This window comes from Crocodylus siamensis, chromosome 2, assembly GCF_052110815.1.
Source record: "Crocodylus siamensis isolate JL-2025a chromosome 2, ASM5211081v1, whole genome shotgun sequence".
Taxonomy (NCBI): domain Eukaryota; kingdom Metazoa; phylum Chordata; order Crocodylia; family Crocodylidae; genus Crocodylus; species Crocodylus siamensis.
The window spans coordinates 246731937-246755046 of record NC_143396.1 but is presented as its reverse complement, the minus strand read 5'-3'; the positions used below and the strand labels follow the sequence as shown (position 1 = coordinate 246755046).

Here is a 23110-nt window from a genome sequence, read left to right as displayed (position 1 = left end):
GAGGGTAGAGCTCAGATTCAGAGAGACCTAGACAAATTAGAGGAGCGGACCAAAAGAAATCTTATGAAGTTAAATAAGGACAAGTGCAAAGTCCTGCACTTAGGACAGAACAATCCCATGCACCAGTATACACTGGGTACTGGCTGGCTAAGCAGCAACTCTGCAGAACAGGACCTGGTGGTTATGGTGGGCAATAAGCTGAATATGAGCCAACAGTGTGCCTTTGTTACCAAGAAGGATAATAGCATATTGTACTGCATTAGTAGAAGTGTTGCTAGCAGTTTGAGGGAAGTGATTATTCTCCTCTGTTCAACACTGGTGAGGTCACATCTGGAGCATTGTGTCCAATTCTAGGCCTCCCGTTACAGAAAGGATGTAGATAAATTGGAAGGAGTCCAACAGAGGGCAATGAAAATGACTAGGGTCCTGGGGCATATGAATTATGAGGAGAATCTGAAGGAACTGGGCTGATTTAGTCTGGAGGCAAACAGCAGCCTTCAGCTACCTGAAAGGTGATTGCAAATAGGATGGAACTAGACTAGGGATGAGCAAAACACACCCATGGGCCAAATCCAGCCCACCAAGGAATTTTGTCCAGGCAGTGGCAGGCCACTCAGCTTCTTTGCCCCAGGCTTGGGCCCCACACTGTCACCTCTCCAAGATCCTGGCCTCAGCCTTACCCAACCATCCTGCTTCTGGATGCCACTTCCTGCCTGTCCACAGCCCCATCTCATCCACCTGGGCACACATCCAGCCCACATGGGTCCTGGCTGACCTTCCTGGAGACCCCAGGATCACAGGGGCATGGCAGCACAGGGGGAGTTATGGTGAGCCAGCAAACGAGGAAGCTGGTTCTGACCTTGCCTATAACAACTCACCAAAGCTCCCTAAGTGGCCTTCTGGCCCAAATAAGTGTCCACCCCTGAGCTAAACTGTTTTCAGTGGTGGCAGATGACAGAACAAGGAGCAAGGGTCTCAAGTTATAGTAAGGGAACTTTAGGTTAGATATAAGGAAAAACTCTCTCACTATAAGGGTATTAAAGCACTGAATGTGTATCCTTGGTGGTTTTAAAGACCTGGATGGGATACTGTAGTTGGGGATGGTCCTGCTTTGAGCAGGGGGTTGGACTAGATGACCTACTGAGATCCCTCCAAACCCTAATTTTGTATGATTTTATAAATTGTGCACAACTGAGTCCATGTACAATAGGAAGGAGCAAGTGTTTTACTACTACTTTCCATTTATTAGGAAGAATAATAGACTTTTAAAGCCACTAGCGTAGTACTTAGGTGATCATATTTCTATGCCTGTCTGCATACTTGAATTCCTTTGTACTGTTGGACAACCCACCTAATCCCTATCTATCTGCTTTAGTTCTCCCTTTTTAAAAATGAAACTAGTATTACCATACTTTCTTTCTTCACAAGGTCAGTCGGTATGGGGAATTCAGATACTGTGAGAAGCAGAAAAGCCACCACGGAAAAGCTTATAGACTCACCTTTAAATTCAACATTGAGCATGGATGCAGTTCTCCATTCCCTACACATTCAAAGTTGCTCTGATTTCAATGGGAACAGCTGACTGAGTAAAGATGAATCTCATGAGGATTTCAGAATCAAATATTCAGGGCATGCATACATTGTCTCTGACCAGGCTAACAAACATCACTATTCAAACATACCCACCTACTCAATCTTGCTCTGCATGCCCCAAACCCAAAACGCGTGCAATATAGCTTCTGTTAGAGCAAGGGTGGGAAATTATTTGGGCCTGGGGGCCACATAGGGAGTTTTGATGAGTTGTTTTGGGTCAGATCAGCACCCACACTTACTGCAACAACTCATCAAAACGTCTCATATAGGATGATGCCACAGGTGGGAAGGTCAGAGTGTTTGGGAGTAGGATGGGTGGGTGAGGCTGAGATCATGGGGCAGGGTCTTGGGGCAGTAACAGCATAGGGTTGGGGGCCCGAAGCACAGCTGTGATCCATTCCCTGCATGCCTCTCCCCTTATAGGGGCATGTGTCCACATGTGTATGTGGGAGAGAGGAATGCTGACTGCACGCTATGTTCAAACTGGCCAGGGGAGAGGGAAGGGAGCAGCAGGCAGGGAGCATGTGTACCAGAACTTGCCCAGGCAGAATTCTGCATGGGGCTTAGCCCCACCTGCCTGGGGCAGCCTGTGCCACACTTCCACCCTCTCATGCTCACTGGGCCAGCCTCAGGCAGCATGCACAGCTTACCCAGAGGGCTGATCCCGATGCAGCTGCAGCTGCAGCTGTCTGGGTGCTACTCAGTTCCCCTCGCCTCCACCAGTGGCATTTTCTCCTGCTCTTGACCTTGATGCACCACTCCAGTGAGGGAGAAAACTTTAGCCAGGTGGCTTGAGACGGGGGCTGCCTTGAGGCCAGTCATGACATCGGCCCACCCACCTGTCTAGGGAAGTACATCCTGCCTTTCTTGCCACACCTTTAATGTGTCCAAAAAATGGGTGTTTATATGCAGGAAGCTGCCCACTTGGTTGCCCTGATTCCAAGGATGAAATACACAGCTCTGAACTGTCCCTTATACCATGTCCCATGCCTCACAGATGGCATCCAAACAGTTCTGTCACTTAGCCCTTTCCAGGGCCAAACTCTGCCCCTATGCTGGGCCTTTTTCATGCCCCATAACTGGGTCCCACTCACACTGCCCCATTTACTGGGTCACATTCATTCTCTCCACACTATGGGCCACATGCAGTATGCCCTACTCTGTATGGCCCTTCAGGCCCCCTTGGCCCTACTCCATACAGCCCTTCAGGCTTCCTCTCTTTCATGCTTGGTTCTGACCCCACCCAGACCTTCAGGCTGCCCAGTTCAGGCCCTACTTACAATGACACAGTTTCACAAGTTTTGGGGCAGAGGATACCCTCATCTGAGCCTCACCTATTGCCAGTGGTTAAGACACTCTTTTGGAAGGTGGGAGAAATGGATTTGAATTTCCTCAGCACATGTAGGAAACCCAGGTTTCCCACTTTGTGAGCAAGTGCTGTATCCACTAATCTATCTGAAAAAGGTAGACAGGCAGCTTCAGGGATTCCCAGGGTTTACTAGAGAGGGCTGCAGCACTCCATCCCTCAGACCATGGTGTAACAAGTGGGCGTCCTGCAGCCAGTCTACATGTAGGCCCACCTACTTGCTTCAGGGCAAACCTTCCACCTACCTCACCTATCACACCTTGATGATAACGATTTAAAGATGTCAATAAGGCGAGAGGCTGGCCATTTACTTGGCTTGATGCCAAGGGCTTATATACACGGCTCTGACCTCCCCTATACCATGTCCCATGGCTCGCAGATTGCCTCTGTATTCCTCCAGTGCTTCATATTGGGACCTGTGCTCCAGAGTCTTACATAGGACTCTCACTCTCCACTGCAGCTCTTAGTCACTGTGCCCTAACACTGGGCTCTCCTTCACTCCATTGTTCAGGGCTCCAAGCCCCATCCCCTTCCCTACACTGGGCCTCATAGTTTCATAGTTTCATAGTAGCTAGAGTCGGAAGGGACCTAGGTAGAACATCTAGTCCGACCCCCTGCCTTGGCAGGAAAGAGCCCCGGGGTCAGATGACCCCGGCAAGGTGCTCATCTAACTTCCTTTTAAAAATCCCCAGGCTAGGAGCCTGCACCACTTCCCCTGGAAGCTGGTTCCAGGCCCTAGCCGCCCTGACTGTGAAGTAGCGCCTCCTAATATCTAATCTAAACTTACCCTCCACCAGCTTGTGACCGTTATTTCTGGTCACTCCTGGGAGCGCATGGGGGAACAGGGACTCCCCCAATACCTGCTGATCCCCCCTGACCAGTTTGTAGCAGGCCACAAGGTCCCCCCTTAACCTTCTCTTGTGGAGGCTAAACAGGTTCAGGTCCCGTAGCCTCTCCTCATAAGGCCTGCCCTGCTGACCCCTGATCATACGAGTGGCCCTCCTCTGAACTCTTTCCATATCGTCCACGTCCCTCTTGAAGTGTGGCGCCCAGAACTGGACGCAGTACTCCAGCTGCGGCCTGACCAGTGCCGCATAGAGGGGGAGGATCACCTCCCTGGACCTGCTCGAGATGCATCTGTGGATGCATGACAGGGTACGGTTGGCCTTCTTGACTGCCTCCCCACACTGCCGGCCCATGTTCATCGTGGAGTCAATGACGACTCCAAGATCCTTTTCCGTCTCCGTGCTGGCAAGAGGGGAGTTCCCCAACCTGTAAGTGTGGTGCCGGTTCTTCCTCCCCATGTGCAACACCTTGCACTTACCAGTGTTAAACCCCATCCTATTCTCATCTGCCCACCGTTGCAACCTGTCAAGGTCAGCTTGTAGCCTATTGCACCTTTCTAGTGCACCCACATCCCCCCACATCTTAGTGTTATCAGCAAACTTGAACAGGGTGCTTTCTACCCCCTCATCCAAGTCATCCTCTGGCCCAAACTGGGCTACAATCCCCTTATCCTCTAGCTCCAGGATCTTCATGTATAGCTCCCACAGGCTCAGGGCCCCACCTTCCTGGTGCCAGACACTTGTCTTCTTAATGCAGCCTCAGAGCTCGAGTGCTGTCTCTAGCCCCTTTACTTGACCCAGACCCTGCCTCAGAGCTCATAGTGAGTCTGGGCCCTTTCTTTTATTGTTCGGGGTGTGCTGCCCTAGGCTTTCCCCTCCCCAGGATCACCCGCAAGGCAGCATGGTCTGAGGCTTTCTGGCACTCCATATTCGCCCTTCACTGGGGAGGTCCCAGGTATGGCATTTCCTGAGGACTGTCCTACCACAAGCATTTGCCTATTTTGCCTATGCGTTAATCTGGCCCTGGCTGGTGACAGTGGTAGTGATGCACAGGTTCCTCCTTCCAGCACCTGCTCCTTGCCTACCTCCCCCTTGGGGTGTTCTCCCAATGGCTCAAAGCAAGTACCAGACAAAGGAACCGACATACTACCACCACTGTCCCCAGTTGTACCCCATCTTGAGCAGCTGCCCCTTGCATCCTTTAGCTGGTTCAAGGCACATGTGGCCCTAGGGTTCCCCTCATGCCTGCACCAGGAACAGTGGCAGTGTGGGGTAGATTACTTTTTCCAGCCCCTGTTCCCAGCCTGCAAAGGACACCTGAGGGCAGTGACAGGGAGCATGTACAGGAAGACAAAACTCACCCACTGCTGCCACTGTCATTTGCTGACCCTGACATTTCACACAGCCACAGTCTGCAGCTGAAGCAGGGTAGGAGCAGCTCTGGAGCTCCCCCTGTGGCCAGATCACCTGGGGATAGCAGTAGCAGAAGGTGGGGCGCAACCCTGCTGCTGCACCTCCAGGGTCTGCCCCTGCAGGCAGAAATAACACCTTATCCTCCAGAACCTATTTTAGAACCAAAGTAGCTATAGGTGTATTTGGAGAAAGTACTCATCATTTTTGTGTTAGGTTTGCTCTGAACATGCCTACTGGATTAAGCCCCTAAATTAGAGCCTCAAAAGACAATTAAAGTGCTGCTCCACCCAGTTTCTATATTTTTTGGCAGGAGTTAATCTCATTGCTCTAGGTGGGATTGCTCTGAGTATGTACAGAAGGGGAACTGCAGAAAACTTGAAGGGCAAAGAAGTTTTAAGCACTTCCAGAATTGACAGCTGCTGTCTGGAATTCCTCTCCCCCCAACATTTGCAGTGTTTCTATGTGTATAAAGTCTGCTTAAATCCTTTTTCAAGCACCTAAACTCCCCCTTTTTTTTGGCTTACATACTTTGGCCCTGATCCAAAGCCCACCAGCAATAACAGATTCACACAGACTTCAGTAGATACTTTTACATTAGGCCATCAACATATAGGTAAAATGACAGAGGTGGCAAATACAAAGCGTTCTATTAACATGCAGGCTACATGTTGTAAAATCCCAATTTTACATGCATTTTAAGAAAACACATTAAATGTTCCCAAAACTAAATCAAACCCAAACAATTATTAAAAGATTCCATATTTAGAATTATTTAAAAAATAGTTCTTAGCAGCTGTAAGTCTTATATACATACTGAGGTAAATAAAAAAGTGCTTAAGAAGACAAGGTTCAGGTAAAAATAAAAGGGATGTCTTTATCAAGTACTTTATATTAAATATATTGGCTCCTCATAAAAGAACAAATTTTAATCCTGTGATATATGAGAAATCTCTTCCATTTACAGTAAAATCTTATTAATTAAAAATGCAGGGGACCAAAAACCACCTACTTCAAAATAAATGGGGTCAAAATAAACATACAATAGTAATTGGCATGTATCCAAATTACTATGGGTACATACAGACTTAATTCACCCACATAAGGATCTTACTTACTGATAAGGACAAAGCAGGGGTTTATCCCAGTGACTAATTAAGCAAATTTCATGGAATGTAGCACAAGGAGTTGCTAATGTAGACCAGCAACAATGATCTAGGGGTCCATTTTCTTCTGCTTAGATCAATCTAAGTGTGGAACTGGCCCCCCGCCCCGCTATGATCCCACAAACCTCCCCATGTACCCAGCATCCAGAGTCCTGCAAAACTCAGATTGTGCATGGAGCTGGGGCTCCTCCCCCCACCTCCTGCCCCTGCAGACTCCCCTGTGCCCTGGAACTTGCTGTCCTGACCTTCAGCTGCTCTGCATGCTCCTGCCCCCTCAGGCACTCCCAGCCTCCAAGGACTGCCAGTGCAGGGAGGTCTCCAGGTCCATTGCACACTGGCTGGAGAGGTGGGTCCTTGTGTCCTGTTGGCCTCCCCACCCGTCACCTTCATACTGCAACAGAGTGGGAAGGATGCAGCCCCCCAGCCTCCCTTCAGGCATTGCCTGCCAAGCTCATATCGTATGGCACTCCCCACAGTAACCACACCTCAGTCCTTATCCTGGAAAAAATGCAGTTTGATGTGATCAGAGGTTGCCTGAGGGGGCAGGAACATGGAGAGCAGCTGGGGCTCAGGACAGCAAGTGCTAGGGCTCAGGAGAGTCTGCAGGGAGGACAGGGGACAGGACAGTTCTGCACTTAGATTGATCTGCACTTAGATTGATTTAAACAGAAGGAAAAGGGATCCTAGATCATTGCTCCTGGTCTACATTAGGAATTCCTTGTGCTACATCCTATAAAATCTGCTTAATTAGTCACTGGGATAACTCCTTACTTTGTTCTTATCAGTTAGTAATGTCTTCAAGTGGGTGAACTAAGTCTGTACATAGTAATTTGGATACATACAAATTACTATCTGTACCTTTATTTTGAACCCATTTACAGTATTTCAAAGTCTGTATATTTTGGTTGCCTGAATTTTGAATTAATGAGGTTTTCCTGGTCCAAAGGACCAGAAAACAGCTTCAAATTTTGAAGTAGATGTATTTTGAATGATCTGTATTGTAATTCATACAAAAACCTATCCTTTTGGCTGGGGAGTGCCAACAGCTTTGAAGTATCCAACACTTTGAACTATCCAATATCAAACTAACAAGGATTTACTGTAGTTCTTTACTCTTAGAGGAAACCTTTCTTCATTTGTATACATATCTCCCTTCTCCTCCTCCCTTCCCCCATCTCCTGCCTGACTGTAGACACACAACATGGTATAATTGTGACCCAAGATTTGTTTGAAGAGATTTTGCCTGGAATGAAGTCAAACAGAGCAATAGCAAGGGAGTTCTCACAGATTATGACCTTAAGATGGTTAATACCCTGAAACAAAAGATCTAAATGCTGAGTAGTTCTGGACAAGACCACAGCCTATGCGGCTAAGTGCCCTTCTGACAACTCACCTAAGAGGCTAAGACAAAACCAGCTATCTAATGAATTCAGTTTGTAATGAAATACTGTTTATAACTACACAGAGTATGTCTAAAACATGAGCAAGTTAAAGTTCTTATATCACAATCTTCTGTTTTATTCTGTTTTGCCTTTAATGAAACCAATTCCTGTGCAGAAGGTCTATATAAGATCCTGTGCAGCACTTAAGTTTTTCATCCTGAGCCACTGGAGTCAGTGGGACCTTGGGTCTAGGGTAATTTTTTTCTTATGATACAGATAATAATATAGGTACAACAGTTCTGGCATTCTGTGGCATTTCATGACATTTTACATTTTCTAACTTTTCTAATCATGACTTCACGTAAAGTTTAGCTTCATAGCCAAACTAGAACGCAAATGGTTATTCTTACTGTCTTAGACCCAAATAGAGTCTTCCCTGAAGTTGCAGAAGACCCTGACACAGCAGATTCCCAACATGGATGTCTGGAGTAAATATTCCTCAACACTAAGAGGGCTACAAAGCCTGTGGAGCATACTCCAGCCATACCCAAGTAGGTCATGTGTTAAGTTAGAGTAGCTCCTCCTTTACTGAGGTGTGGGACTAGCAAGCAGCCCTTTTGCTTGAATTGAGAGCACTGGTCTTTAAGAACATTTGAAGAGCAAAGTCTATTCATGACTCTTCATTTTAAATAATTTCTGGATGAATATCCTCCACCCGTATCTTAGGAATTAAATAACAATTTTGTATTGGTTTTGTTCACCTTTTTCATGAACCTGCAGCCTTTAACATCAGAAGAGACATTGTGATCTTAGCCTGATCTGCACAACACAGGCCAAATCATCTACTTGACATAGACCAGGGGTATCAAACATATGGCCTGTAGGCTAGATCCAGCCAGTGGAGCCACTTAATTTGGTCCAGAGGATTACCAGCAAGCCAAAGAGTTTGGGGGCATGGCCAGCAATAGTATGGCTTGCCATGGAATCTGGGGCTCTGGTGGACATGATGGCAGGGGAGCAAGTGAAGGCTGTATAATACAGCCCTTAGTTGTCAGGTCTTCTACCTGGCCTTCTACCACTTGCACACATCTGCCATGGTGCCAAGTGTCATCCTGGCTTGCTGCTGCTTACCCCACTGTCACCATGGTGGCCACCACTGCCACCAGTGCTGCTGTACCCCAGGCAGAATCTGGTTCATGAGGAGTGCCACAGACTGGATCCAGCCTGGGGCTCAAGGTGAGTTTGACACTGCTGACCTAGACCATACAGTCCTGATTACATCCTTCATGTGATAAAGAATCTACTATATCCTGTGGGTATTTAAATACCCTAACTGTTGTGGTTAAATACCCCAAGCTGCTCAATTTTGTGAACATAAGATAAAAATTGCCATTTATTTGCTCAGATGGTAAATCCATCTCACCCAGTATCCTGTGTCACAGCAGCAGAGTAGATGCTGAAAAAGTGAACTGGGTATGACTAGGGTTTTTCTGTTTCCACTGTTGTTCTCTCACTTGCAGCCTTTAGCATTAAAGTTATAGGAAGCTCTGATTCAGAGGCTGTATTCCTAATTCCAATGTTCAATAGCTACTGATGTCCCTTTACTTCAAGAATTTGTCTAGTCCCTTTTTTGCATCTGGCTGAACTATCAGTTTACCTGGCATGTGGTGGTAAGAAGTTCCACACTTTAACTACATGCTGTTGGAAACAGAACTTCCTTTTGTTAGTTTTAAACTTACTACCTACTAGTTTAATTTTGTATCCCCCAGCTTCTTGTATTGTGAGAGAGAGTAAATAATAAATCTCTACTGTCCTTTCTCTTCACCATTTAGTATTGTGTAAACCCTTACCACGTCCCCCCTCAAGCATCTCTTTTTTAAACTGAAAAGGCCTACTCGGTTTTGTCTCTCCTAATATGGAAGGCCACCCATACCACTAATCATCCATGTTGCCTTCTTTGTACCCTCTCTAGTTCTTCTAAATCCTTTTTGAGGTATGAGGACGAGAAGTGGGCACAGCATTCAAGATGTGGATGCATCGTGGATTTATAAAGGGGCATGATGACACTTTCAGTTCTGTTTACAATTCCCTTCTTGATAATCCCTAAAACTTCCTTTGCCTTTTTGAGAGCTGCTGAGAACTGAGCTGATATTTTTAAGCAAACTGTTCATAATGGCTACTAGACCTCTTTCCTGTTTGGTAACAGTTAATGTAGAGCCGATCATAGTATAGGTATAGTTTGGGTTATTTTTGCCCAGGTGCATCATTTTACACTGGTCTGCATTGAATTTCATTTACTTGTCCATTCGCTCAATTGTGCCAGAACTGTCTGTAGTTCCTCACAATCCATCTTTGTCTTTATCACTTTGTATAATTTTATATCATATATTAAAGGGTTTTTTGTAATTATTCAAATATTTTAATTAAATACAAACAAATACTAAGCAGTATGTTTGCTATCAAAGTTTTAAAGATAAACCAAGTACTTGACTGGAGAAAGTCACTTACTAAGCACTTAGAGCCTGAGTTTTCTGAAGCATGAAGCAGATTTTGACAGTAGTAACCTCTTCAGTAGGTACAGAGAAAACAATAATCTTTATTTCAGTTTATTCAGCCAGTTCATTCAAAAATCAGAAATGAACTTGGTAGCCAACGAAAAGGAAAAGTTTTCCTTTTCTGATTTATGAATAAAACTGTGTGAGAGAATAAGATCAACTAGTTCAGGGAGAATATTAGGATTATATCCTTGAAATATTTGTAAACAGAAATCAGTCAGTTCAGGTCTACAGCTTATTCTTCCTATTTAAAAAAGAAGAAGTTTGAAATATAAGAGATATAAATTTATTTTTCCCCTTAATGTATCTCACACATTTAAGGTGGTTTTAGTTAACTAGAAAGCCATGTTAAATACTAACATTGTGCATTTTTAGTTAAATTTAAATTTTCATTCAAAATTACCTTGAGAAAAATCACAAATAAAAATAGAAATAATCCTCTAGTAAAAACAAATTCATCATTAGGATTAAAATAGACCATAATATATTGGAGAAATGGTCTGAAATAAATAGGAAGAAATTCACTAAGAACCCATGCAAAGCACTGTACTTTGAAAGGAAAACAAGAAAAATCACATGCACAAGGACAAGATAGGAAGCAACTGGCAGAACTGCTGTACTGCTGAAGAATACCTAGGATTATAGTAGATAGTGAACTGAATTAGTAAACAGTATAAAATTGTTGCAAGAAAAAAATGTAATAGCATAGCGGGGTACATCAACATGAGTGTCATGGAAAGCAATTCTTTCACTCCATTCACACTGGTAAGACCTGAAGTACTGTGTTCATTTTTGGGGACCTGTGACAGGACGGGAACTCCCCTAGCACCCCCTACCGTGCCAAGTTGGTGTCACCATGCACCCTCACCATCTCGCCTGCCACGTCTTTGATGTCTTAAGTGTTTAGGGGAGGCTCCCTTTTCTATCTACTTTGACATGGTGCCCTGGTGTATCTTGGCCAATGCTCTATCTAGTTGCACTCCAGCCTTAGGGGCTACGCGTGGCTCCTACCACCCCTGATACCATGCCTCAAGCCTCGCAGATGTACCAGACGTTGTCTAGTCAACTCTCTTCTCTTGGCGCCCTCGTGGGCGCCCCCTGGCTCACCTCTGGGGCTTCTCGCTGCCCCCTCTCGCCTCTGGGGCTTCTCGCAGTTACCCGCGCCCTATGAACACTCCCTAGCTTCTCTCGTGGTTGCTGTCCACACTGGGGCCCTTCTCCACGCTACTGCCCACGCTGGGGCCTTGCCTCGCGATCCCCTGCCCACACCGGGGCCTTGCCTTGCGATCTCCGCAATCGAGGCTCAGGTGGCCATAGCCGTGCCTGCCCCCCAGACTCCTTTCTCGAGTCTTGTGCCCCACTGGGCTCCTGACAATCAAGGCTCAGGTGGCCGTAGCCATGCCTGGCCCCCAGACTCTGTGGCCTTTCCGGCGCCAGGAACCCCCACGCTACTGTGGAGCTCCTATGAGGCCTCCTCCAACCCCTACAGCCTCACCTGGTCCTCCAGTCAACAGTAAACACAAACAACCAACATAATAACCCAAGCCAATCAGCTGTAACTCAAACATAAGCCTCCTGGCTAAACGTAACTCTAAACAAACGTTCTCTAACCCACACCATATCGCACCCATAACTAATGACTTATACCTCGAGGCCTGTCTCCTTTTTTTCCTTTCAGGGTCAAGCTCCTTTCCTCAGCCTAACCGTGCCCCTTCAACCCAGCTGCTGGTCAGGAGAGGAAGGGGGAGGGAGAGAGAGAGAGAGAGGACCCACAGCCTCCTGTCTCTGTTTTATGGCGGTCAGCCCTGCCCCTTCTGGCCAGCTGATCCACCTGGTGTCAGCCCTTAGCTCCTCCTGGTTGCCCCTAGTAACCAGCAGCTGAGCCCATACTACTGTTTTTCAGTAGCAGGCACCTTAGTGCCCTGCTACAGTACTAAAATCCAGAAAAGATGTTATTGTACGGTTACTACAGAAGACAGAAAGGGACGAAATGGAAAGAATCCAGAAGAAAGCAACAAAAATGATTAGAGGTCTAGAAAACGTGACAGATGAGGAAAGATTGGAAAGATTGGCATAATCTGGAGAATAGACATCTCAAGAGAGATTTGAGAGGATTCTTCAAGTATGAGAAGGTTTGCTACAAAAAGGATAGTGATCAACCATTCTCTCTGTCCACAGGGTACAGAACAAGAAGCAATGGGCTTAAATTGCAGTAAGGAAGTTTTCAGGAAGAACTTTATAATTAAGTTGAGCACTGAAAAAGATTTCCTAGTGAAGCTGTGGAGGTTTCCTTTTCTAGTAAGTGCAGGTTAAACAGACATTTGCCTGTGATGGTTTAAGTGATCTTACTCTGAGCAGGGGGCTGAAATAGATGATCTCCTGAGGTCTCTTCCCACCCTATTTTTCAAGTATTAACTATTTTCAAATATAAAAATCTGAAGATCTCATTATATGTTAAGCTAAACAATTGCTTAAACATGCATCAAAACAGCATGTTCCCTAGTTAGCAAAAAGTAATGTCAAATTTAGGGTAATGGCTATATTTATCAATAGGTTCTAATAACTTTGAATCTAATGAATAATGACCTATAAAAATTAGGCTCTTCTTAATAAAGTTAATGAGTATAAAAGTAAAAGGAGATTATTTAAATAAGAGCTTCTTGATTGCTGATTTATATAATTTTGATTTGTATCAATTCACCAAGAAATAAGGAACACAGGGTGCCTATACATGTCCTCCAATGTGTTCTAATTACCGCCATATGGATTAAGCATCCTGCTGTTCAAAATAGCCATGGGTGTGCTTTAATTAAAACTTGTCAATAAGCTTTAGCTAAAGCACCCTGGGGCGATTTTGAAACATGGGATACTTAATACACATGAGGCTGGAACGTTTTAATTAGAGCAGTTCCCAGACAGCTGCTTTAATTAAAATACCCCCTCCCCCACCCTGGAACACATGTATAGGCACCCACAGGTAGATTATTTAACACATCTTACCACACAATACTAGTTGTGTGGCAATTTCTTTTACTGGACCTGCTCTGTAGTTCAGAGAGATGTTAGACAAGTTTCTTGGCAAAAAATGCTTTTCCTCAGATCACCTCAGGGCAATATTACCCAAAACATTTGTTTACTATCACTCTCAACTACATGGGTGACTGGCGCCGCCTTAGTCAGGGGGGCACATGCTCTCCCTGCGACCAGTCTCGCCAATTGGGGGTGTGTCTGTGGGCAGTCCTGCAGACTGGGGGGGAGGGGGTTCCCCACAGGTGATCCTGTGATGGCCAATCACTGCGGCCAAATGCTGTAATCCCTGCAACTGCTTCTGCGAGTGGCTGCGGCCACTTCTGGGAACAAGTGACAGCTGATCGCTGAAGCCACTGCAGAAGCAGCCACAGCGACTCCCAGAAATGGCTGCAGTGATCACACCTATCGGTGGGCACTTGCAGGGGGAGCGCCGGCACTCCTGCCTGCCCCCCTGCCCATCGCTTAAATGGCGAGTGTGGCTGGTCAGGGGGTGCACCAATGCTCTGAGGGGGTGCATATACACTCCCGTGTACCTGCTACGCATCGCCACTGCTCAACTATGTAATTGATCCAGAAAAAGGTATTGCCAAGCAAGTTGTGTTCCATATAATTATACTACTACAGAGCCAGAGGCATGATTTTAGCACATGCTCTAGAGTCAAGCCAAAGGCTGTCTCTAGTCAACCTAGTTGTTAAATAGATACCTGGAAAGTCAACCTATATGTTAAATGGATACCTAGTTGTATAGTATTACAGCCAGATGTGATGCTACACAAACTGGTGCATGCCTTAATGATGCTAGTCTGACAGACCAGTTAGTCTTTAGACAGACCTTTTATATTAATGCTCTAGTCAACCTTTCTTTATTACTGCTTTCTGACCTCCTTTCAGTTTCTCAGGGTACATCTACATGAGACGTTTAGTGCAGAGTAGACAAATTAACTCAGCAGTAAATGTTATGTGTCTACACATGCAGGGCTATTAGGCTGGAATAAACTAATAAACTCCACAGCAGTATAATGCTTGTAAATACAAGTACTATCCTGCTGAGTTGTTTTTTTACCGCACAATAGCGCATGTGCAGATGCTATCATGGCTGGCTGGTGCATGAGGGTGCTTCAGTGCAGGAGTTGCCTGCCAACTAGCCCAGCATTGGAGTACTATCATGTCCCACCCAGCCCTCTGCAGCGTGGTGAGTCGGGCCAGAGCAGCTCCAGGCTGGCAGGCTGACCCCTTGGGCCTCCTACTGGTTGCTTTGACCGAGCTCAACATGCTGTGGTCCTGGGTGCACATGCAAACAGCATGGCTGGGAGCGATAAACTCTGGCACAATAAGTGCCAGAGTTTATTGCCCCACATTAAATTGCATATGTAGACACACCCTCAGCCTCTTGCTGGTAATCATGGTGTCCAAACCAAACTCAAATGTTCAAAAGTAAATTCATACAGAAATGTTTAGAGCCCGATCCATTTAGCCCATTGGCATTTATGGACATCTCATTGTTTTGTCAAGTGCTGAAGCAGTTTCTTTCTATGGATCTTTTGCCTTGCTTCAGTTTATGCCAAGAGCACATACAGACCAATGTTGTAATATCCCATCAGATATGAAGTTCCAATATGATATAACACAAAAAAAGGCATCTGCTATAACTCCATGTCTTATTCAAATTTTTAATTACTAGTTTTCTCTCTCAAATGAAAGACATTGGACTTGTGCTAGTTGCATAAACTTGTATTTTTCAAGACGAATCTCTTACTATTTTTTATCAATTTCTGATTTCTTCTGCCCCTCAAACATCTTTGTGACTCCTCCCATTTTAGTGTAATCCATGAATACAACTAACTCTGTTAATTACCTCTTATAGATCAGTGATAATATTAAAGAAGATCAAACATAATACAGATTCCTATGGTAATCCATCACACACTGCCCAATTCAGCACACTGTAGTTTATCAATACTCTTTGTTTACAACCTCTTATACAGCTATTACTTGATAGGACAATGTTCCTAGTCAAGCCAGCTTGAATTAATTTATCTAGTAAAATCTTAAATGACTGAAATATCAAATGCTTCACTAAAATCCAAATGTAATCCACCTATCTCAATTAAATTGTCCCCCGAGTCAGCAAACACTTAAGCATATGTCTAAGGGCTTTGCTGGATAGATGTCGTTCGCAGAATAGGGGCCTTAGTTATTCTATCCAAAAAAATCCAACCCATATCTAATTGGTAAGATTTAGTAGTTGTAAACAAATGCTGTTCACCCATTATAGTTCCATTATCCTGTATGGCTAAGTACAAACAGTCAAAGAGCCCGAGACTGAATCGATTTAATCTTTGCAGGTTAGTCTAAACTGTGTAGATTGAACTGATAAGCAGGTGAACAGACATTCACTTTTGATTCCAGAAATGCAGCCACATGCCTGCAGTGGCCCAAGCCAGAAGCCAACGGCCTCTAGATCCCTGCTTGACTGGAGCAGACAGCTTTAGTTAAGGCTAACCTGCCTACCCTGTGAGGAAGGGGTTATGGAGGAAGTGCAAAGCATCCTGGGATGCTGAAGGACTGTGAGTTAACTTATATCTGGAGGGGATCTGGGACAGAAGTTCAATAGACCAATTTAACCCACATCAGTTAAGTTTGATATTACATCCATCCAGATTTATCTTAAACCAGTTTTGGCCATTTTGAAAGTGGTTTATGTGCATTGAATTTCTGTTCAGTTACAGATTTAAACTGGTTTCTGATCACTTATACCAGTTTGTGTGTAATTTCTGTCCCTAGCTTATATGTTTACCTGTTTTCTTGTTCTTTCAGAGATATAAAATACAGACCTATAGGACAGTACTTGCCAAGGCTAGTCTTCTTCCATCTCTGAAAATCAGAATCATATTTGCTTTTCTGTGTTCTTGTAGTGCTGTACATCCTAGTTGCTATGATTTCAGAAATAATTTTCAGTGGTACAGGAAATTCACTAGTTAATTCCCTTAACATTCTTACAAGGCCCATCATCTGGATCAAGCAACTTGTAAACATCCAGATTTTCCAAGTATTCCATTTTCCCACTATTTATTTTTGCACACTCTGTCTTACTCAATTCCTTTGCTTCTCTATGTTTACATTCCTGTATTTGCCTTTATAAAGACAGATTTAGAAAATGGAATTCAATTCTGTGTTTCCATCATTTTTCCTCATCAGTTATTAATGGCGTCCTAGCCCAATTCTGCTCCTCTTAAAGTAAAGGGGAACATTGTCATTGGCCTTTAATAAGAGCAAAATTAGTCCCAAAATTCTTCCTGGTATTGTACTGCACATTTTACATTAATATATCTGGTAAGGCTTTTATCTCTATTAACTCATTTGCCTGGCATTAAATCAGTTGGCTATTGTGCTGCCCATCTTTCTTCCTTACAAGACTCCTCCAACTCAGAGTGTCCTCATTTGGTCACCACCTCCTTTTCTAATTCAGCCTTTTTTCCATTAGTTTTTAACCTCAGTTCTTTTAGGTCAGGGGTGTCAAACTCACCTTGTGTCCTGGGAAGATGGCAGCAGTGATGGCAGCTCCAACTCAGTCTGTGGCCTAAGGCATGCCTCAAAAAAGACATGGCAGTGGCTCTAGCATGGGCCAGCAGCTGAGGATGTAGGGCTGTAGCAGTGGTGATAGGCAAAGTGCCTGGAGTGCAACCAGGGCTGTATCAGCTCTTGCTCAGTTTCCTGCCACTGCTCATATCACTGGGGCCCAAAGGCCTCAGAGCAGGCTGCTCTCCACCAGCCATGCGCCCAGCTTCTAGTTGCCCACCATTATCCTGGTGGGCCACATAGAGCAGCTCTGCAGGGCAGATCCAGCCATATGCTTAAACGTGATGAACTTAACATGTATATATAATTCAAATTCTAGACTGTTCTGCCTAAGCATTAATATGGTTCCACAGGCTTCTTTCTGTTGAAGAAAGATGGGCACAAGGGAATCATCATCTGTTCCCCAAGGTACAGTTGTTGAAGGGTTATACACAATAGCAAGTGCTGCACTTTCTGGGTTGTGGGAATCAAGAACTACATATACCCACTCTCCATGGTAGGTGTAAAAAGAGTATAAGAGGATGAGGGTCAATAGGAAAAAAGGCACGGTCTTGTCCTTCTGCTCTCTTTGCACACTGGCCTGAAGATCAAGGCCAGCATACTCTTATGTTTGTCCTAGTGCCTTCATAAATAAATAAATCCAGCTAAGTCTGTGGGAGAGTGCTACCAGGCAGAGAATATATTGTAAACACAAAATAAAACTATATGCATTGGCATCAGCAGATTCAAAAGAAAATAGCATGAAAATTCAACAATTTCATACATCTCACAAATACCATACAGCTTTCTGTGCTAGCCTAACAACTGTACAAAATGTATACCTTCTTCACCAATGTAACAGGGCCTGGCTAGAGCACAAGCTGCTTCTCTGTTTTCTACACATGGCATATATAAATCTAAAACTCAAAGGCTGCTGGTGCTCCCTCACTGCCTGCCTCAAGGTCACCAAGGACAAACTCTCCTGGGTCATCATTGCAGCCCATGTGCTGCATAGCATCAGTGAGGCCCAGAGGGAGCTCTTCTGTGAGATTTAGGTAGAGGAAGCATGGCACACGGAAGACATCTAGCAGTGGGAGAACCACTTGTGGCAGCAGCAGCAGCAGCAGGCCCTCCTTGCTGAGGACCCAGGAGAGGTGTGTACCCTCCAGCAGGGTGCTGGGGCACTCCCCACTGTAGCCTGCCTGCACTGCCAGCCCACAGACCCCATCCCCTCTGGCCACCTCCAACACCATACTCAATGCACACACGTCTCACAAGAAAAAGTTTAATTTCTCTCACATTGACCAAATCCGCTTCTCCCCCACAACAAACAGAGCCCCCCTCTCCTCTCAGCAAAAAAAGACCGTCTCCCCCTCCTCCCCATTCCCAAGAAACAGCTCCTCTACCACCCAATCCACCCACCTACAGTAAAAAACCTTCTTCTAAAAAACTATTTATAGTGTCCTTTGTGGGCTGTCCTGGGGTGGGGGACCATGGCATGGGAGTGCCTAGAGGGCAGAGCCTGGGGGGAGGCAGCCAGCACTCCAGCCTCTGGCTGTTCCCTTTGGGTGTACTTGTGGTGGTGAGTACACTGGGTGGGGGTCTTGCCCAGTGGCTGCTGGTCTCCCAATGTGGGTGGCTCCCCTTCCAGCAGCTGATGGCCAGGGCAAGCAGGGGTAGTGCACAGTCCTGGCCCCATTGCAGGCAACTTCTGTTTGGCTCCATGCCTGTGTGGACCCGGGGTGAGCAGTGGGGCTGGATGGGGGGGTGTATGCTGGGCCAGGGTCTTCTGGCTGCTGGAGGTGGTGCATAACCTTCTCCCAGGCCCAGGCAGGAGGGGGCAGGCAGCTGCCAGATGGCAGGCAGTGCTAGGATTGGGGGCTGGGCTGTGGGCAGCTTGAATGCAACCATCAGGACCAGAATGGTGTCCAGCACCCAGTGGGCATTGTTTGTGGCCTGCAGTGCCTGGCCTAGGATGGTGTTCTGCTCCCACAGCAGCTGGAGCTGCTTGCGCTCCAAGACCAGGAGCTCTGCCCAGAAGTTGCTGTCTGCCCAGTCCTGTGCATCCTCATGAGCAATGATCTCCACTTGCCAGGCCCGTGAGTCCTGCATCCAGGTTTCCAACACCACCACCAGCTGCTGCAGGAGCTGTAGTCCTGCATTCACCTCTGGCAGAGTCAACACATCCTCAGGGCCCTGGCTTTGGGTGGCAGTGACCCTGAGGCTACATCCCAGCTTCCAAGGGCAGCCCTTCCCTGCATGTAGCTGCTGGGTCTGCATAGCCATGAGACAGGAGCTGTTTATGAGTTTGTAACGTTTCTCTGATAAGATGCTCTGTACCAGGGGCCACGTGCTGCTTGGCCTCAGATCAGGGGTGGGCATGCACAGGTGCTCAGGGACTATGGTAAGTCAGCTGGGCAGGCCTGGGCCCAGGTGGCTGCTGGTTGACTCCTGCCCCCAGCGCCTGCTCACTCCCCTGGGGATGCAGGCCAATGGGTGCTGGACATAGGCAGCCTGCCTCCCCTGCCCCCTTCCTGGGCTGGACAGGCCAGGATCCTGGAAGTACCTGCAGGTCAGCCACTGTCCTGTGCTGCCGCCCAGCCTATGGCACCTGGGCTTAGGGGGCACGGGACTCCTGGACAACTGGAAAAAGGAGCTGCCTGTGCCTCCAAACCCGCTGCAGGGGGCCTCTCCAGGGAGGCATCCTGGGACCAACCCCCTAGCATACTGGCACTACCCCTCAAGTGTGCCTCTTCCGCATGTCACAGGCAGTGGACAAGGACCTGTTTGCATGGAGTGAGGGGTGCCTGACCCCTCCTGCTGCTGCTGCTGGCCATGGTGCCCTGGGTGCACCTGCATACCTGGTATAGGACCCTGATCAATGATGGTGTGGGGGAAAGCCCGGGCTGCTCACAATCTCTGCCACTGCCTGGAGGGCTACCTGTATTTCATGTCCCTGCCCCCTTCAGCCAAGGAAGATATCACTACTGGCACTGATGTGTTTCTTGGCATGTGAGAGGCCATGCCCACCTAGCTGCAGGGGAATGGGCTGCTCAGTAAATGTTTGCATTGTCTCCTGCCTCCCTGTGTAGTCTGTGTGTGTGGGGGGGGGGGAGGGGGGGACCCAGGACCAGGGGAGTGCAGGCATGCTTGATGGGGAGGCAGAGCAAGGGCTGGGAAGGGCCCTTCCCCCCATTGTGGGCCTTACCACATGGCCAGAACTGGCATGGCTCCTTCCTGGCTGTAAGTGACACTGTGACTAACAGCTGTGTGACTCTAATGTTAGTGACAGTGTGCAGCTCCAACGGCAGGGATCCAATGGCAGGGCATGGTATGCAGGCAGCTGGCCAGGAGCCCCTCCTGGGGAGCAGCTGGCACTGCTGGCAGCCAGTGGTGTAATCGCCAGCTGTGCCTCATGGCTGGCCCTGGGGCTGCATAGCTGATGAGGCAGGTGCTGGTGGAGACTGCAACCAGAGACCTCAGTGGGACAGGGCAGGGGATGCCTGAGGGGTCCTCCTCTGGTGACATATTGCTAGAGGTGTCAGGCCAGGGCAGAGACTCAGATGCCACCCATGTTGCTGTAGGCAACACAGCTGTGGCTGTAGACTAATGGGCACTGCTGGACCAATGATTGTGGTCAGTCATGGTGACCCACTGTGCCCACAAGGCTTTGACCTTTATGCGGCACTGCTGTACTGAACAAGCATGCCCATGCTCCCACATTCAGCCTGGCAGTGCCTCATAATTGTGTACATTGAAATGCCTGCCCTGAGTGGCACTGCACCTCCACCTTCCCCCACAGCACCACAAGGTCACCAGTGTCCTACACAGTTATTGCAAACACACGTAGATACATGCACTTACTGAATAGTGAACTATGCTACTGTGCATTTAGGTGTCTTGTGTAGATGCGTCCCCTATGTCCACAGTGGTGTTTGTATCATTAGAGAGGGTGTGAGCAGACTTATAAACATTGAGATTGATAGCAGTAATACATGTAACCTCTAACTTCTAGCTACATTGTTTCTGAGGGAAAAGCATGATGAAAAAATAAGGAGGATAATCACCTCCCTGATTAGACAGGGACTTCCCTTGGAAATAGGAAACTTCCTGGTCTTTTAAGTCTACCTGAATTAGTTGCCATTAAATCAGTAAAAATGGCATGAAGTCCTGTTAGAAAACAGAACTTTACTTGAAACAGTTCAAGATAGAAATAAAATACTCAAAGCCAGATAAATATAAATGAAGTAAGGTGGTACAAAGGGAAGATGCAGCCAAAAGGTTTTGCGACTGCAGAAGGTAAAGTCAGTTACAGAATCAGAGGACCTACAGATACAGTGAAGGATCTCATTAATGTAAAAAAAAATACTTGTTTTTATAAGTTATGCTGCTGTGCAACATAGATTTAATATGTTCTCTCTGAGGCTATCAATGTGCTATGGAAGTTTGATGTCTACTTATTTATTTTGCAATTATTTATTTCAGATATAAAGATTTGTGAAGCAAAGCAAATGCTTTATCTACACTAAAGGAAGTAAGTCTTACAGTTTTGTAAAGTTCACATACTATATTCCCATGTACACCAAACCTATGAACTTTGCCATAGCCTAAATATAAGATACAGTAAATCCCACTATTTAAAATATACTATATATTAATAAAAATACCCTTAGGAAACAGAACAGTAAATCTCAGTATCCCTATGCCTTTTGGAAGTACTGTATGAAAGAGATATATGTTTTGCTTATTTTCTCACAAGGAAACAATGCGGGTTGTAAACATCGAGCTCACTAGGATTTCATAGATTTCATAGACATCAGGGCTGGAAGGGACCTCGGGAGATCATCGAGTCCAGCCCCCTGCCCAAAGGGCAGGAAGTCAGCTGGGGTCATAGGATCCCAGCAAGATTCTGAAGGGCTGTACTCTAATGAAGAGTCCTAATACAAACAGGACTTTTCCACATCTTAGTAAAGCTAGCCTTTTTCTTCAGGAGGCTGCACAAGATACCTTATCATGGGAAAGATACCAAAGACTGCTTCTGTCTTCACTTTTCTTAAGAAAAGAAAGAGAAGAAACTCCCCAAAGGAAGCTTTTTAGACTTTTCCTCTGCTGGACCCCATCCAAAAGTTTTTGAGGCAGATAAGGTAAGATGAGTCAGTCAATTAGCCCCTTGCTTTCAAGGGTACTACAGTCATGCTAAAAACAAAGGGAAATGCTTTACATAGAGAACACTGTATTTTTGGGCTGCCTAGTTTCACTTTTCCCATAAATCAATGTTTAGTACATTCATGCAAAGTGAAAAGCTAGGCAACTGAGAAAAATGTAATAGTAGTTAGTTTCATTTCAGATTTTCACTTGAATTTAATGCACTTTTAAAACATGTAGATAGAAGATACTTAGAATAATTATGGGAAATATTTATAAAGCTCCACTTGGAACTCCAACAGAAACAAGAAGTGTTTAGCAACAAAAAAACAATACTTGCACATTAGGGTATTTTTACATATGGGAGATATTATTAAGTAGAAAAATTGGTGTTATGGCCTAAACAGCCAGGAGGGGTTAGCTATGAAGATATTTAAAAAGCTCATAAGTCCGCAGTAGCTGATGACCAGGGATCTGGGCTTTCCGTTTCCCATGGAAAAACAGGAAAAAAACCCCATGGAATTTGTCTTTTGATCAAGAAAAATACAGATTATTCATTTTACCAGAGAAACATGCAAATTTTCCACTTTTACAAAGACCTCTCTGCAGGATGGCAGAGTTCCAGTCTGCAAGGAGCTGGGGGAAGCAGGAGGAGGGCAGTCAGGCAGGTGGTGCCATGTGCATGCTCACACATGCACATGGCCACCAGGCAATCTGGAGAGCAGCTCCCACAGGTAAGTCTGGGGGGAGGGGGCATGGGCGACTGGTGCTTTCTGAGTTGGGGGGGGAACTTGCCAGGGGGGGTTCCCCCACGGCCAATCCTGCCAACCCACAACTGGCAGTGATGTGCCGCTGGTGCTTCCAGGTTGGCAGGATCAGCTGCCGGGGGGGTGGGACTGCTTCTCCTGATGCACTCCATGGCAAATGCTCTCGGGGGGGCACCAGCACTCTTGCCTGCCCCCCCCACCTGGGAATGCTGGCTGACAGGGGATGCACCAGTGCTCTTAGGAGGTACACGTGCACCCTCATGCATCCCCTACACATTGCCACTGGGGGGATG

At 46.2% G+C, this 23110-nt stretch overlaps 1 long non-coding RNA gene across 1 annotated transcript in view; it reads left to right on the top strand.

Moving 5' to 3' along the window:
- LOC149871977 (uncharacterized) overlaps positions 1-22262 on the top strand; it is a 59775-nt gene extending 37513 nt beyond the window's left edge. Inside the window, exons 2-3 of the long non-coding RNA XR_016440340.1 lie at positions 21391-21439; positions 21896-22262. This is a non-coding gene — a long non-coding RNA (uncharacterized LOC149871977). The remainder of the gene's footprint in view (positions 1-21390; positions 21440-21895) is intronic.
- The last annotated feature ends 848 nt before the right edge of the window (positions 22263-23110 follow it).